Source organism: Felis catus, chromosome A1 (assembly GCF_018350175.1).
Source record: "Felis catus isolate Fca126 chromosome A1, F.catus_Fca126_mat1.0, whole genome shotgun sequence".
Taxonomy (NCBI): domain Eukaryota; kingdom Metazoa; phylum Chordata; class Mammalia; order Carnivora; family Felidae; genus Felis; species Felis catus.
The window spans coordinates 167,195,214-167,213,576 of record NC_058368.1 but is presented as its reverse complement, the minus strand read 5'-3'; the positions used below and the strand labels follow the sequence as shown (position 1 = coordinate 167,213,576).

The window sequence follows — 18,363 nt, the reverse complement described above, 5'->3', positions numbered from 1 at the left end:
TCTGTTGGATTTATTTTGTGTGGTTTGTTTTTGTAAAATTCTGGTGTCTGAATACTTGTGGTGTCAGGAATAATGTCTAAGGCAGATGCAAAAGAGACTTTGTTATCTCTGTTAGATATAAGTGATTCAGGATGGCAGTAATACACCGGGTGAGGAGGGAGTCTGAGAGGTCACAGGACTGTGGAAAGCTTAAGTATAATGAACTGTGAATCCTTTGAAGAAAAACAAGCCTTTCTTATCCTTCTCTATGCTTGAGATTACAAAAGAAAACTCAGGCTTGAACCCTACCTCCTTTCCAGACTGCATCAAATAAGGAAATGTGAGAGCCATTGTGTATTGTCTTGAGGCTCACTGTATGTAGTGCAGACTTCCCAGCTGAGTTCTATGTGTGTGTGTAGAGAGAGGACCGTGGATGGAAGAACCTGCTAAGAATTCATTCACTATACCACGTGCCCCTTGGATTTGGGGCATTCAATGCCCATGGAGCCTCATCATGGGAAGGGGCACATCAAGGAGAAATCACATAAAATATCCTCTGGGTGCTTGATAAATATTTCAAAATGAATGTGTAGCACAATGTTTGTTTGTTTGTTTGTTTGTTTTTAATAAGGAACTCAGAACAAAAAGTGATCAGCTCCTGGCTTTTTAAAGATTGGCTCCTTAGGAAGACACTGCCATTTGAAATTACTTAACATTTTTACCCCAATATAAATGCTTAAGGCAAGAACTAGATTTTATACCTAGGAAATAGCAATGTAAATGTCAAAGAACATATTCCAGAGCATTACACTTACAGCTCTTAAAATGGCATCTTAGAACGGTATTAATCACTGTCAGTTTTGCATACAACGTTTCATCAATTAAATAGCAGGAGGACCTGTCCTTTCATGGAAAGCAAATAACACATATGGATTTCCTCTTAGCAATTAGCTGAACATTCTGCATTTCCTTCTTGCTTGCAAAAAGGGTTTGGACTGAAACCATCAACATGTTTGTGTTCTTCATCGGTAAAGCAAAGCAGATGTGTAACAGCTTCAGTAGAATCCAGATTCATTTATAAAGTATCTTGTGAAACATCTTGATGTGGAAGCATTTCTGTATCGTTAGATCTTTTAGAGTTGGATAGAGGGTGACACCCTATAAAAGTTGCGAAGTGCTTTAAACTTTGTCGTGTCTTGAGCTGAGGTTTTCAAGACTGTGTCACTGTGTGTATGTAGAGGGGATTTTAAAACTTTCAAGCTTAATGTGAAAAATTTGTTTCCAGCAGGGACTAGTTTCAGCTAGGTCTATGGATTTATAAAATGATGAGGCAATTTTATGCAGCAGAGACTGATGATAGAAATGCAGTTTACATAAATGGCAATGGATTAGCACTTAAACCACTCTCCACGTATGTTTAAACAATCTTCCACGACCCTCAAAAATCTCCTTTTATAAACTTCATCATTTATCTGGGATTAAAAGGGCAATGTTTTGACAACACTGTTGATTTACATGTAACTCATCATTTGTTTATCATTTATCTGAGATGATTAGTGCCTGAACTTCATACGCCTGGAATGTGTATTACACTTGTTTACATTTTTGGTAGCTGATGCCCTTTTTAATGTACTTTTTAGGGCTCAGGACAGCTTGGTGTGACTTTGATGATCCTTCTAGAAATCAGTCCCATCTAAGCCTGAGGGAAGTTTAAGATTTATAACTTTTCAGCAAGGTTGAGTTTTAGTGATAATCCATCAAAGTTCTTAGTATTCTTCTCAGACCCTAGTCTCAGACCTACTCCGACAAGATGCATTGGTCACTGAAAATTGGCCCTCAAGGCCATGAAATCCTGTAGAGGGTCAGGAATACAGCACCAGGCATAAGTATTCTCAAATGTGAAGATGTAAGTGAACAAACAGAAATGTGGAGGAGATACAGGAATAGAAACTCTATATTGGTAAAATACACGTACATAAACATACACACACACGCACACACACACACGTATACTCTAGGTAAGATATATTATTATACTTCAATTATCATCTGCTCATCTAAAATAGCTTTTGCATTCATTTGTATTTCCAATGATAGAGATTGCCTGTTGCCAACTATTTGTTCTTATCTTTCCCCCATCTAGGACCATCTTAAATTGATACTGTAGCTTAAAATAAGAAGGAGACATTCAGAGGAAGTGACTGAAAATAATTTCTATTTGTAGAACAATTTCAGTGGCTAGGTGAATGACTGTATACTTCATAAACTTAAAGTTTAACAAGGTGGCAAATTTGTATTTTTATTCAACAAGATCCCTGTGAAAGCTATTATGAGCAAAAGCATTCTGAGCAGAAGACAAACTCTCCTCCATGGGTACTGCAAAAGGTATGGGGATTCACATGTTGGGAGCTCTAGACATGTCAACTATGCTGGGCAGAGTAAGAAGGAGAAGAACATGGCAGGAGGTGAGCATGGAGAGATAGATAGATAGATAGATAGATAGATAGATAGATAGAGGAAGAGGCAACTCCCATGAGAGGGAGAACTACAGTGAAAGACATCCAAAAATAATTTTTAGGAAGAATTCCTGTGACATTTGTGTAAATTCTCCACATTACCTATTAAAGGCAATTCACAATCAAGATTTATGTAATACTTTAGCCCGTCTGTGGCTAGAGTGCTGTTTCATTTAATGTAATCCCATTCAGAGACCAGTCCAAGTGGGAGTGAGCTATATATCTAGGCTATATATGGGTTTTGGATATAAATCATTACTCTAGAAATAGGTTAAAAGTGCATCTTCACTACGATCATTTATGTTTTGTTATTATATGGAAGTAAATATTATACAATTTGGACTGTATAGTTATTTCAAGTAAACAAAATACAGACATATAGGAATGTTCCTTCTCTTGTGTTATATATCTGCCTATAGAAATGTATCTGTAATAGGGAAAGGTAGATGCAGAGATTTTGGAGAGATTTAGGAGTAAGCCATATAGTTCTAGAACTGGATCAAAAACACGAAGAAGTGAGCTGTATCAATACACACAATGTCCAGGTAGGACTTAAGAGTCAACGGTACTTTCTTAGATGATGTATTAGCAAAATTATCCAGAGAAGAGGAGCTGACTGAAAGGACTCTGTCTCTATCTTTTAGGAGATAAGAGCCTCTGGATGAGAAGGTCATGAGACAGCAATAAGAAAACGGTAAAGTAAAATATCCAACAGCTAGAACTTAAAGTCACAGGGATAGAGTGGTGAATTGCTGGTGGAGACGGGAGGTAAGAAGGGAGACAGAACAATTTCCTTATATTATTATGTATAAGCCGGATCATTCATTCACTGTGTCATTGATTCTTGGGCAGATTCTAATCAGTTAAGGATTGCTCTTAGAGATAAAGCTCTTAGAGGGGATAAAGTTACGGTAGTTCATGTAATGGCTACAGTTTAAGAGCGAAGATGGCTGTTGCATCTGGCCCGCTTAGGAACAGTCCTCTGGTTGGGCTCGATCTGGTGCTATTAGTCTGTGTTCCATAGCATGTTGGTCGGTTTGAGATTAATGGCTGAGAATCAACAGAGAAAGCCTTAAAAATTCCCTTGTGAACAAACAAGCTAAAAATTGATTTTTAACTTAGATTCAGTGGACATCCATTTACTGAGAAAATTGGAGTTGCTCTTGGGAAGGAAGAAGAGGTCAGTGACAGCCATGCTTGGGCTTGTTCAATGCTTTTGAGTTACCTCAGTTGACGAGAACAAATCCCTGGGGACTTGGCTGTAACCGTGGGACTGGAATTAAGCAGGCTTTGAACCCCCCCCCCCCCCCGCCCCCAGTTGAGATCAACTCTCTTAGAAACTTGAGAAATTAGTAGGAGGTGCTATGCCAGGCACTGGAGTAAAGGTCTCTAAATGTAGTTAGAGAAGCCACTAAAATAGAACAAAGACAAATAGCCCCAGAGCAGGGAAATGCCACCGACTAAGTGAGAGTCTACAGTCTTTCAGGTTATCCAGAGATGCAAACTCACCAGGCACTGCCCCAGAGAAGAGCTGAAATTCACATTTTGAATTGACAACTATGAATCAGTGAGACCTCAGTGTTCAGACTGAAGCAACTGGAACTGCAGGCCATCCACCAGGGGGCAGTAAGTTGAAGCAGGCATGGTCAATTTGACTCTTGAAGCAGATTTACTATTCAATAGGCAACTTGTTTGGATTTTATTACCAAATCAAGGAGCCATCACAATTTTTCCTGGAGGAAAAAGAGGCAACTCTAGCAAACCTCCAGGAACACAAAGGCCTGAGATGCTGACATGATTTGGGAAGCTGGAATGATACACTTAATGCTTTAGTTTCACAGAGTCTGATTCCCCACAAATAAGGTCTACTTGGGCCTGGACAAGCAGATTGCAAACCCTGAAGAGGCTGGTTATGATCAGGTTTGAGACTTGCCTCCTTGTTTGTTTCAGGACAGGCACGGTGATAATAAACAAAGTTGCTTTGCTTCTCTAGCCATCCACTCCTCAGGGTTTTGCAGACCTTAGGGCACAGAGGTTGCTCAGAAATTTGGGCTGGGGGAGGACAAGAGATGATCCTATCTTTGTTTTTGTTGTTTTAGAAAAAGCTTTGAGTGGCTGTCAGCTCCCCAAGGGAATGAGTTAAGTGAATACACCTTTTTCCTTCTATTAACTAGCAACACTGACTCTGCAGGAGGATTGCACTTCCTCAGAAAGCTGACAAGTTTTGCTTCTGGACATGCTAAGAGGAGCTTCAAAGGGTCACAGTGCCCGAGAGGAATCATGAACAGCTCAGGAAAGGAAGGGGAATCCAGAAACTGAGTATGAGATTTCATAATGTGAATAGGAAGAGTCCCAGGGTAGCACATATAGAGATTGGGATTGTCTTTGCAGAATACTACCATGACACAACCAGAGAGATGCTGTAACAATACATACTAGCTAACGCTTATTTTGCATCTGCCGTGTGATGGGCACTGTTTTAAATGCTTACATATGATGATTTATTTAATCTACACAATAACCCTAGGGTGAGATACCATCATGACTACATTTTGTAGATGGAGAAACTGAGGCACAGAGACGTAAAGATCTCCCAAAGCAGGGCTCAGTGACTCAGCCTGTGCTTTTAGTATGCTGTTCTGCTTCACAAATGTGGCAGACAATTTCTTCATCAGGGTTTCAGGGGGGCAGAGTGCCAGAGTTGATTATTATGAGAAAGGTAGTTGTGGGGCACGTGGGTGGCTCAGTCAGTTAAGCATCCAACTTCAACTCAGCTCATGATCTCACAGTTCATGAGTTCAAGCCCACGCTGGGCTCTGTGCTGACAGCTCAAAGCCTGGAGCCTGCTTCGGATTCTGTGTGTCTCTCTCTCTGTCCCTCCCCCACTCACGCTCTGTCTTTCTCTCTCTCAAAAATAAATAAACATTAAAAGCAAGCAAGCAAGCAAGCAAGAAAGAAAGACAGGAAGAAAAGTAGTTATAAATTTGAGATACAGGGAAACTCATCAAATAAGGTATTTAGAAAGTATTTTATGTTGAATGCTATGTATCCCCTGTCTCTGACACCCCTATACTTCAGTTTTAAGAAATTATGACTAAAAAATCTGTATTATTTTTCAATATTTCTGGGATTGAATTTCTCTCTGAATGTAGCACTGTGTAAAAAAATGGGTCCATGACTCAGGTTGCAATGGTTGGTCTAATTTAGAAAAAATTCTGTCACTAGTTATGCAGTTGCCATTTTTCCTTCTTTTGTGTAAGTTTTTTACTCAAAGTCATTAAAGCTCTTTAACAGTTGGAACTTCAGAATAATAAAGACTGCAGCATGAGGTGGCACTACTGTGGCATAATGGTTCCAAGCACAGTGCGGTGTCTTATCCTGTTTTGTGTCCCAGGTCCTCTTCTGAATAGTTGTGTGACCTCAGGAAAATCACAAGAACTATCTGAGCCTTAGGATCTCTACTGTAAAAAGCAGGAAATAATCTTTACTTAAAAGTGTTTTTGAGAGTACTGAATGAGGTTGTGATTGTAAAATGGTAAAATGCCTGGCAAATAGTGAGAATATAGTGTAATATATTACTCTTGTTATTCTTAGCACTTCTCTTTTTTGATTGCTGATATCATCTTTAGTCTGAACTTCAGAAACACATCAACTTAGGCTGGATACCAGGTGATCTGACCGTAGTCACCTACTGCTGTACCTGGTCATTAACAGTTATCAACAGTACCAGACATTGATAATCCTCCATTTTTTGAAATAAGTTTTGCACCTGGCTTCTGATATTCCTCCTACCATAGTGGTCACTTATCTCACACCTAATTCCTGTTCATCTTCCCATCTTCTTAATATCAAAGTATGCCAAGGCTTCCTTCTTGGAACTCTCCTTTATCTGCACTCCCTTTGTCTCTTTTTTTAATATGAATATCTTTAAAAAAATGGATTAATTAATTAAATCCCAGTATAATGAAAGTACAGTGTTGTATTAGTTTCAGGTGCACAATATAGTGGTTCAGCAATTCTGTACATTACTCAATGCTCATCATAAGTGTACTCTTAATCCCCTTTACCTATTTCCTACCCACTGTCCCTCTGGTAACCATCAGTTTGTCCTCTATAATTAGGACTTGTTGCTGTTTTTTGTCTCCTTTTTTTCTTTGTACTTTGTTTTGTTTCTTAAATTCCACATATGAGTGAAATAATACGGTATTTGTCTTTCTTTCTCTAACTTATTTCACTTAGCATTATACCCTCTAGGTCCATCCATGTTGTTGCAAATATCAAGATACTACTTTTTTATGGCTGAGTAATATTTCATTGTATGTACATACCATATCTTCTTATCCAGTTATCTATTTATGGACACTTGAGTTGCTTCCATAACGTGGCTATTACAAATAATGCTGCAATATATATAGGTGTGCATACTCAAATTAGTGTTTTGTTTTCTTTGGGGAAATACTCCATAGTGGAATTACTGGATCATATGGCAATTCTATTTTTAATTTTGTGAGGAACCTCCATACTGTTTTCCACAGTGGTTGAACCAACTTTCCTACCAATAATGCATGAGGATTTCTTTTTCTCCACATCCTGCCAACAGTTATTCTTCCTTGTGTTTTTGATTTTAGCCAATCTGACAGGTGCAAAGTGATATTTTGTGGGTTTGATTTGCATTTCTCTGATGATGAGTAAAGTTGAGAATCTTTTCATGTCTGTTGGCCATCTGTATGTCTTCTTTGGGGAAAAATGTCTGTTCATGTCTTGTATCCAATTTTTACTGGATTATTTGTTTTTTTGGTGTTGAGTTGTGTAAGTAATTTGAGTATCTTTTTAATGTCACATTCACATTGACTGCTCCCAACTTTATATCTCCCAAGTAAAACTCAATTTAGACTCACATATTCAATTGCTTATTAACATCTCTACTCAGATGTGTAATACCCACAACACACTAATCATGCAAAACACTTGACTTCCCTCGAAAACTCATTCTATCCACACTCTTCCCTATCTCTAGTTTCTAAAAAAAAAACAAACAAAAACAAATAAGAAAAAAAAACACACCAGAAAACCTGAAATTATTCTTGGTTCCCCTTTCTCCTTATGTAGTACATTCATGCCATTCCATCAGAAAACCCTACTGACTTCATCTTCAAAATATTTCCAGAACCCAACTACTTCTCGCTCAGTACCTCTTCTGATGCCATCCAGGTCCAAGCTACCATCATCTCTTGTCTTCATTTTTGCAAATGCCTCCTAACTGGCTTTATTGCTCCTACCCCTGCCTCCCTCAGTCTGTCCTCAACACAGTATTCCAAGTAATCCACTTAAAACTTAACTAAGATGCTGTTATGCCTCTGTTCACATCCAGTGTCACTCAAATGGAAGCCAAATAATAATTATAGTTGAGGCCACTTTCCTCTCTAACTTCTTGGACTTTTTTCTATTGCACACTCGTTCTCTAGCCATACTGGTGCCCTTGATTTTCTTTGAGTATGTTAGGCTCACTCCTTTCTCAGGGCACTTGCACTGGCTTTTCTCTCTGCCCGAATACTTTGCTTACAAATATTGGTAAAACACCCTCTCACCTCACTTCGACCACTCTATTTACAATGGTAATCCCTCCTTATCTCTATCTCCTTCACAAAGGTAAACTTGACTAAGACATTTGACTGTACTCTTTTTTTGCAAACCAATTAGCACCTATTAGTAGGCTCTGTATTTTATTATTGATTTTGTCTATTGTCTGATTCCTCAATTTGAATATTTCAGCTCCACCAGACCACCAGTCCACTGCTGTATTCTGAGTGCTAAGAACAACAGTTTTGGTAAATGGTAACAACAGCCCTGAGTGACACGTTAGACATTCAATCGGCACTGGTTGAATAAAGGAACAATTTGTTTATTCCTTATGAATTAGACAGTGTTTTGGCACCTTATTGCACCAATTACCAGAGTCAACAGGTATGGCTGCATACTAAATAATTTTCAGTTCCTTTACAAGGCTGATTTCAAATATTTGGCATGAAAATGCATAGATCTTGGTCTCTGTCATCTTAAATGTTTACAGTAACATTTCCTTCTGGGGTGTGTAGTTATGAAAATATCATCTTGGTTCTCATTCCCTGTTCTCCACCAAAAAGAATGGAGAATTGCTCAGCTGAGAGAAAAAAAAAATAGTACGTATTTTTTTTAATCTTCTCTTTAGTGTTTAGAATTCTATTCTTTTCATTCTCACTTGTGACACCACTGGTATTGCAAACAATAGAACCCAATACTAAAATTTTCCTGCCATTTGGAATTCAGGCAATAGCTGCCTTGATCCCTGCTCTTCTCTTGCCAACAGTTGGAGGAGCTATTACATTACATGCATGGACTGTCCAATGAACAGCAGGCCAGGTGTCACTTTGAGTGACAGCCTTCCAGTTTGCAAAAACTGTAATTCTGTTCATTCAATTGAGTGATTGTGTGGCTGTATGTCACTTTGCCTTCAAAATATCTCCTCTTAACTTGCACTGTTTTGACTGCATTCTGGAGTTGATGCTGTAAGGAGAGGGTGGTATAATGCAGAGAGCACTGACAGTTTGAAGCATGTGCAAGCTGGAACATATCTCCTGCTGCAATGTTTATATCTTTGGCTAATAGTGATATAATTCCTCTTTCCTTTTTAAGTGACAGGTAGTTGGGATTTGTGCTTTTGTTCTTCTATAAAAGGAAAAGCAGGTTCGTGTGGTCTGTAAGAGTAGGATTCATCTAGTTTTAAGATTTGGATCTAATTCCTCAACAACATTCTTAGATTAACTTAGTTGAATGGAAATAATAAAACTATGGCTGTGCTAAACTGATTCTGTCATCTTACTCAAAATGGAGATCATTGTGTGGTTGATTTAGCTGCAGTTGTTCTCATTTGATGTTACTGTCAAGATAGCCACAATGATGAGCTTGGAAACGAAGTGGTCTGTTTAATTGGCCACAGGTGATAGTCAACGGACTGGTGTTTTTCTTAGCAGCATTTAGCAGGGCTGTTTTTTCTCAAGTGTTCTGTGATGTTAAGTAAAAACATCTATATTGCCACTGACCCAGGCAGCAGTATAGTTGCTTTAGTTAGATGAACAATTTCCTAAAAATTGGGAAGACTTACCATTCTTCAGAGTCAGACCTCGAGTGGGAAGAAAAGCACCTCTCTTTGTGGCAATCTGTTCTTTATCCAAACAACAGCAGCATCATATTATGAAGGTCTGGACCTTTAGGATGGGGACTGAGACTTCATACTTTCAGAGAAGACTTTTCTCTGGTCTGAGTTCTGTTTTAGAGAGATGAATGTGTCAGAGACTGCTATGCATTGCCAAAATTCATTTTCTGCTCTTTCTGGGGAAACAGCTAGACTTATTTTCCAGTCTTTCTTTGGTTATGTGAAGGTATATGATAAGAGTTTTGGCCAGTGAAAATTTGAGTAGAAGTGATCTGTGTCACTTCTTTGTCAAAGTGGTAAAGATGCAGTTGTGTCCTCCCTATCTGCTGGCTGAATGGAGGCACTCCACGGACCTAGATATGGGTGGGACCATGAGAGAGAAAGATCCTGAATTCCTGAATGGAGACTGCTTGCGTAGAAACACCTGTGTTGCAGTGTAACATGTGAGTGTACAGGAGTTTTCAGTCATTGAGATTTTAGGATTTACTTGCAAACAACAGCTAGCATTACTGTCCTAATTAGCCTGTCAGCCAAAGGCTGAATGAAGAGGGAAGATTCTGGAGTAAATAGGACCAGTTGGACTGCTCTTGTAATTCCGCCTAATTCTACAGTTGATGCAAGAAAAAAAAGAATTTTGAATAAATATTTATTATGCTACAACATAAATGACAAATTAAAAGGGACAAAGATAACCTCAATATTTTAAGCTGAGAAATTGGAACAGTAGTTACCTCAAAGAGTGACATTGGAAGAAGAGCTGAAGTGGGGATAATGATTATGAAGTGGATGCAGTGAATGTTGTTTGGCGTATGAACAATATGAAGAGTTGGAAATACAAAATGGGAGACGAGGTGAGAGGTTAGAGTGCAGCTTTAGATTTATGAGTCATTAACGTCTGCAAAGAAACTGAGAGGAATGGTAGATAAGAAGTATAATGGTAGCATAGATGAGGATCCTACTGTTAAAAGAGAAATAGGAATAGGTAAAGAAGGCAGAAAAATAACCACTAGAGACATATAAATGAAAGACAAATGAAAGAGCAATATAATATAAAAGCAGAGAAGAGCGTTTGCTAAGTAACTTTGCTTTGACTTTTTAAGGCTCCTTCCTGTAGACATACCTTTGCATGACTGTAAAGGATTTATATACCTATATATTGCTACTTTGTAATTTTTAAGGGATGGCCACTGGACTGGCCTACTGTAAGCCTAGGGCAAAAGAAGCATGGAAAGGCATAGGGCACATTTTGGGTTAGGTATATATTTCAACATCTATCACATATTTGTTGAGCATCTTTGATATGCTAAGCATTGAATAAAATGGGTAAAATGGGAGATGGTCATACTACTAGCCATAACACAGAGTCATAGGTGCCCTGATGTGCTTTGGGGATGCAAGGCTGGGGTTGATGAATTTGTTTCCCCTGAGACGATATGTCAGAAGGTGATATCAAAGCAAAGTAAATTTCAAACAGAGAGTGCATAATGAGCAAAGGCAAATAAGCACATAGATGGGAAAGAACTGAGGAATGGTGAGAGGTCATGTTTGGCTACTGGGTGATGAGGCTGGAAAAGGGAGGGCCTTTTGGACTTGTTCTGTAGCACTGTAGCTCTACTGAGGATTTTAAAAAGAGGAGAGACAAAGATCTCTGCTCTGGAAACATGGTTCTGGTAGACTTGAGGAGGCAGAATTAGATAGATATGGGAGAATTAGATAGATATGGGAGAAACAGGAAACATGGAGAACCATTAAAAGACTATTGCAATTGTCAGGTAAGAAATAATGAGAGCTCAGTAAGTAGAGTGGTAGGCATAGGAAGGAAGGAGGGAACATATATGAACATGTTTTAGAATTGGAAATGGTAGAGTTCTCTGACAGACTAGATGTAGAAATGAGTGGAAAGCTTAAGAAAATTCAACACGGCTGCCTAAATTTGAGAAGCCATTAAAGGTGTAGGGCGTGAGAAATTGGTATTATATATTTAGATTATTATCCACTACATCTAATCTGGGGGAAAATTACCTTCAGCTTCAAGGAACATCCAGAATCCAACTGCTTCTCATCATTTCCTCCTCTATTACTCTAGAACAAGCTACTCTTCTCTTTTGCCTGGATTATTACAGTGCCTTCTAGTGTCCCTGAATCTACCCTTGGCTTTTGATAGTCTATTCTCGATGCAATAGGCAAAATTATCCTGCTCAAATATAAGGGCAAGCATCTCCTCTTCTCAATTATCATTCACTAGCTTTCTACCTTCCTCAGAGTAAAACCAAAATTCTCATATCATCTACAAAGAATTGTCCAATCTGCCATCCTTTATGTTCCCCTCTCATTCACACATCCACAACCACACACCCATTCGTGCCATCTGGCTCCCTTAGCTACAGCTTAATTGGCTTCCTTGTGATTCCTATAATAGAACAGGTATATTTCTGCCTCAGGTCCTTTGCACTTGCTTTTGTCCCTGTTGGGAATGCTCTCTCTTGGAAACTTGTATGGTTCTGCGGTTTCACTTTTTTTCAGGTCTTTACTCAAATGTCATGTTTGCAGAGAGGCCTTCCCTTGTTATTCTACTTCAAATGTAAGCATGCCTTTCTTCCCCTTCTGTACTTAATTTTGATTCTTAGCCCTTTTCATTGTTTCACATTCTTGATTTTTACTTAATTACACCTTGTTTAATAGGCTTCATGAAGGTGGGATTAAAAACAATTTTTTTCACTCTAGGAGGCAACAATGTTATTCATTAGAATTTCTCCAAAACACTTTAAATAATATTCAAGATATATTACATAAATAATAAAGTAACAACAAAATTATTATTGCTTTTAAATGTTGAAACTGGGATTGTAGAAAGAGTTTTGAGGACATGTATTATAAAAAGCATGGTCGGGAAATGTGTCTCTTAAATGAGGTAAGGAGTTGAGGCAGAGATCAGCCATGCCATCTCTGTGAATTCCAGATCTGCATTGGGAGGCTGGATGTACATGGTTGGTGAGAGGGCTGTAAGTCATTGAAGGACTCAAAGATCTCCTTATATTTATATGTCTTTGAGACAGTAAGAAGGAATTAATTCTTGCCTGTTCTCCACTCTAAGCCATGACACTGAAAATCATATGGCAACATACATCATCACTCTCCTAACATCTCCAAACAATTCACCAATGATGTAACTATAAACTGTCAGCTTTGGAGAAATGTGTTTTAGACAACAATGGAAGTGTATGTGGAGAACATTATAATTACGTAACAACCGAACTAAAGAATTCTAACAGTGAAGGTGAAGATAATAAACACTTGGCCGTGCAGATATCACGATCACAAAAGTGGTTCTCTCAGGGTGAGGCTCATCAATTGCACTTCAGGCTGTGCTGACCTCTGCAATTTCCCCAAATGTGGGAAACTTGACTGCATAATCTGTTAGTAGGAGACTGCGTTTGTGCTCCTTAAGAAAACAAAAACAAAAACAAAAACAAACAAAAAAACAGGTGAAGATAATAAAGTCAGTCTTATGAACTGCATGATTGATTCATCCATTTGTCAACACTGACTGAATCTGTCCTTTGTGCTAGGCACTGTTTGGCAGATAGGGATGCAAGATTAACAAAAAATAATGCTCATTGAAGATAAAGCTCACACTGTAATGAGCATCACAGGCAGGAAAATGAATAATTATTTCACTGTATAAAACACTATGACAGAGTTATACAAAAGATGCTATGGGAGGCAATGAGGAGAAAATGTCCGATCACAAAGTCTTTTGTTTGCAGAGATCCAGGATGCAACTTTGAGGAGAAAAGCAGTATACAAGGTTTTGTGCATATATTTATAGTAATAATAAATGTAAAAATAAATATAAGGAAGCATAAGGTTAAACTATTTTTTATTAGTCAAATTGATAGTTGAATTTAAAGATGATGCAGCATTTTTATAGATGATTGTGTGTTCAGCAGTTGAAAATCTGAATCTAAAGCTCAAGATAGATGTTGGGGCTAGAAAGCAGTATTTTGATGTAGATTTGTAGGTGATAAAGTTATGGAAGTGAATACGATTACTCAGAGAACATAGAGGAAGATGATCCAAAATCTATCTATCTATCTATCTATCTATCTATCTATCTATCTATCTATCTATCGGATGGGTGGGGAAGAGAAGCCTGTGACAGAAATGGTGGGAAAATATCAAGGGAGTTGGAGCCAATCCAGGAGACCCATTTTAAATATCAAGGAGGAAAAAAATTGGAGAAGGAAATTTTCAATCCTATCAAATGCTTTGTAGCATCAAATGAAAACACTGAAATGAAATATTACTAAAAGAAAATACTGCAGATAGCTTCTTTAATTGATGGGTAGATTCAAAGTTTTAAACTGGTTTTATTACTTTTTAGAATATTAGGCACCTTCATACCTACAAAAAGTAACTCAGGAACTAGAGAAAAAAAAATCATCAAATATAAAGTTTCCATTGTCGTCTTTCCATTGTATCAGCAAACACATTACCTGGTTTTTATTAGTCCAATAAAAGCTATGGCTTTTTCAAAAATTCAGGTTTGGATAAAGTCCACATGATTTTTGGATTTTCAAAATCTATTCAATAAGACCATAAGGAGGGTATAGCATGGATCCAATTTTATGGTATCTATATGTTTTCTCCAGGTCACTTGTTTCTTGCCCTCTTCTTTCCTAATATTTCCTATAGAGTTTCTCTGTGGTTTTCAAAATCCCGCTAGCATATTTTTGTCATACCCAACATTCATCTTATTGTGGGCTTAGATATTTTTGGAAGATCAAATCACTGAGCCTAATAAAACACAGATAATGGCATTTTAAACTATGTGGTACATCCATTTCTTAATGAGTTTAGGGGCCACACTGTCTGGTAAATGGCAGGGCGGGCACTAAGGCAGATTTGGGCCGCTGGTGGGCATCAATGTGATTACTGGCTGGAAGAAATGTGGATGAGTTGGTCTATGTCTAATCCTTTTGTGGCTTCCTGTGTGACACACTGTAATGAAAACATCACCGCAAATTACAAGAATTGTCAAAATGGGCTACCAGAAGATTTTTTTCACTCTAGAGTTTGCTGACCAAAAATGTACAGTGTGTTGTGTTATATCTGTATGCTGCTCTTACTCAGTAGATGTACACAAGAGCAATTAAGGCGTGGTAAGAAATCTTTGAAGTCAATGGATTGGGGGTCTAGCAGATAAGTGTTTCATAAATGCAAATATAGAAAAAGGTTGAAAGTCAAGTTTCACTCCTAGGGCTAAAACTCTTATTTGCTTTTGAATGCTAGGTATTCAGTTTATTAAAGACAGTTATACTGTTTCTATACTTACTATTTGTGATTTTGGGTGATTTAACAGTTAAAAACACAAACTTTCTTCTATAAAACTATTTAATCATTTAGGTCCTTCTAGGAAATTTATATATAAATACATTAATTGTTTGCTTGGGCCACGCAATGTACGTTAAAGTTCTTAGGAAAATTAAAAGATCGTAACCAATTCACTATTGAAACCACACAACTAGAGTAATAAGTGTTTTTAGTGATTTTCTCACTTACTCCTCCCAAGAGCTTTAGAGATCTGTAGTACTATCTTCCCATTTTACAGATTAAGTATCAGAGACAGGCACACACAGGCAGCAAAGTCAATGTCACGATTCAAACCCAGGGAGTCTGACTCCAGAGCTCATGACCTTGGCCACTCAACTAGTTTTTGCCTACCTATGCATACTTTGTGCTGCCATGTACTTTATCTCATTTGAGTTTCTCAGCAGTATGAGGCAGGTGTGGAAGGACAACTATTCCTACTTTGAAGAAGAAGTTCACAATTACATGACTTATGCAGTGTCTCATAAAAAAAAAGGTGTGACAGATGACTAAATTCCAACTTTCTTAATTCTATTTTAGCCATTTGATATCCGTTAATCAACTCACTTCTTTTAGAGAAACTAGAATTTTTCCTGTAAAAAAACAATGAAATGTTCTATGTGCACTTTGAAAAATGTCATTAGCATTTCTCTAAAAGATAATAAAATATGAAAGCAAATCACACTTTTCTTTGATGCATTAATTCAACAGGTAGTTGTAAGGCAGTTTTGAAGGGCCAGAAATAGGGTTTATAGGTAGTAGCTGAGGTCATCAGAGAAAATACATCAGGTATTGTGAAAGCACCATGTTATGGTCAGCAAGGAATGAAGCCCTCAAAAGATTTTGATGTATATAAGTAAGAGTTTGAAATAGTTCAAGACTGTTGCCCTTTTTAAAATAGCTACTCTCCCCAAACCTAAAAGACCAAATGAATTAAGCACACACTTAATGAATGCTTCACATGTCCAGAACAGTAGGTAGAGGAGGTCAAAGATGACTGAGACTGAGCTCCAGCTTTCCAGGAAGGTCTTGTAAATAAGGAGTAGGCAACATGGCAATAGCTTTAATATGAGACAGAATGTGAGAAGTGCCATAAGAAAAGTAACAAATACAATGGGTTCAAGAAAGGGTGAGAGCACATCTGGTTGGGGGCAATCTAGAAAGCTTTGTAGGGAAACGTGTTGTAGGATGGGCAGGGTTCTGGCACCGGAGAGAAATGTGTGCTGTGAGGCTAGTGGGAGCTTGCAATCCACAAACTGAGAAAGTAAATGGAAGTTTATATTTTTCCTTAATTTTTTGAAATCACACTTATTTTTAATGGTTCTCTGCAAAGAAGAGAAGCATATACTGTAATTGAATCTAAACACTTCTAATTGATAAGGCTTTTCTTCCAAGGAAGGTGCAGAATTGTGATCAAGATAATCTGAATGACTGTCTTTTGCAGTAAGTAGGAACTTAAAAAAACAAAAAAAATGAGTGCCTAGGGGCGCCTGGGTGGCTCAGTTGGTTAAGCGTCTGACTTCGGCTCAGGTCATGATCTCACAGTCTGTGAGTTCGAGCCCCGCGTCGGGCTCTGTGTTGACAGCTCAGAGCCTGGAGCCCGTTTCAGATTCTGTGTCTCCCTCTCTCTCTGCCGCTCCCCTGTTCATGCTCTGTCTCTCTCTGTCTCAAAAATAAATAAACATTACAAAAAAAAAATAAAAAAAAAATGAGTGCCTAAGTAATTGGCCTTTCAAGAAAAAGTCACTGGTAAGTTAAAAATAGAGTTAGTAACATCTTTGGAATTTCTTCTACTTCTCCACTTCTTAGTACAAATGACAGAGATTATAAAAGCTTAATTTTGGAATTGAAAAATGGATATTAGTAAAATGAGTAGAAAAGTGTTTTTGAATATAGTCGCAATCTACAACTTTTTATAGGTTTATTCTTAAATATGGGTCAGTGTACAAAGGTCCGCTGCTTTTCACAAATATCCAAAACCTATTTTCTACCTGATAAAAATCTCACAGTTCATCATGCTAGAATGTCTGAGATTCATTAGAACATACCAAATACATTCCACTTATCAAATGAATGAAAGTACCAGAAGGTTGCTATGCTGAACACAACCTATATAACAAACTTGTGTGGCAACTCCCCATGGACCTACTGCATTACGGTGGTAACAACAGTGAACTCAGTCCCTAAGCTAACAGTGTGAGACTCTTCCTTCTCTCAGGCCACAAAGCATTTCCTAGGAACAGTTACCCAAAAGTGTTCGAGTTATTAGCACCTAATTATGTTTTAGCTAATATAGGCACCATCACAGTACAAAATAAAAGAAATAGGAGGATGGAGAATCTGCAGTGAGTAAATGTAAATTTAAGAATGGTCAGATAGGTTTTACACAATATTGTCAGACTGATTTAGGTGAAGGCTGAAGCTGTTTTAGTGGACTCAAACTTCAATTCCTGAAAAGGAAGAATGGAATTTTCTTCTGAGAGAAAATAATGTTCTATTCACATGATTTAGGGCCCTTCTAATCTGTTTTTTTCTAGATTTGCTTTCAGGAATTTAGCGTACACTGAAAAAGAACTGATTATACGATGCTAATAGAACACTTAGAAATTCCTATGTTTAAATGGCTCAAGTTCATTATTTTAAGAGTTTAAGAAAATCATTTAAGGAGAATGTTAGGGTATTTTGTTGTTATTTCCATATTCAGTCCCCGGTTTGCCTTTATTTAAAGACACACTTTATTCCTTAGAACAATCTTAGGTTTATAGCAAAACTGAGCAGAAAGTACAGAGCTCTCATATAGCCCTGTCCCCACACAGGCACTATCTCCCTCACTACAGACATTCCACACCAGAGTGGTGCATTTGTTACAATCAATGAACCTACACTGACACATCACTATCAACCAAAGTGTACAGTTTACATTAAGGTTCACTCCGGTGTTGTATATCCTATGGGTTTGAACAAATGTATAATGACATGTATCTATCACTGTAGTATCATTCAGAATTATTTCACCATCCTAAACATCCTCTGTGCTCTGTCTCTGTCCCTAACTCCCGGCAACTATACATCTTTTTACTGTCTCCATAGTTTTGCCTTTTCCAGGACATCATATGGTTGGTATTATACAGCATGCTGCCTTTTCAGATTCGCTTCTTTTACTTACTAATATGTATTTAAGTTTCTTCCGTATATTTTCATGACTTGATAGCTCATTTCTTTTTAGCACTTTTTAGCACTAATATTCCATTGTCTGGATATACCACAGTTTATCCATTAACCTACTGAAGGACACCTTTGTTGCTT

At 37.8% G+C, this 18,363-nt stretch overlaps 1 non-coding gene across 1 annotated transcript; it reads left to right on the top strand.

Annotated features, from left to right (window-relative positions):
• Positions 1-12,973: 12,973 nt before the first annotated feature.
• Positions 12,974-13,132, top strand: LOC111557047. The gene has a single exon (XR_002736810.1). It is a non-coding gene; the product is annotated as a U1 spliceosomal RNA (small nuclear RNA).
• The last annotated feature ends 5,231 nt before the right edge of the window (positions 13,133-18,363 follow it).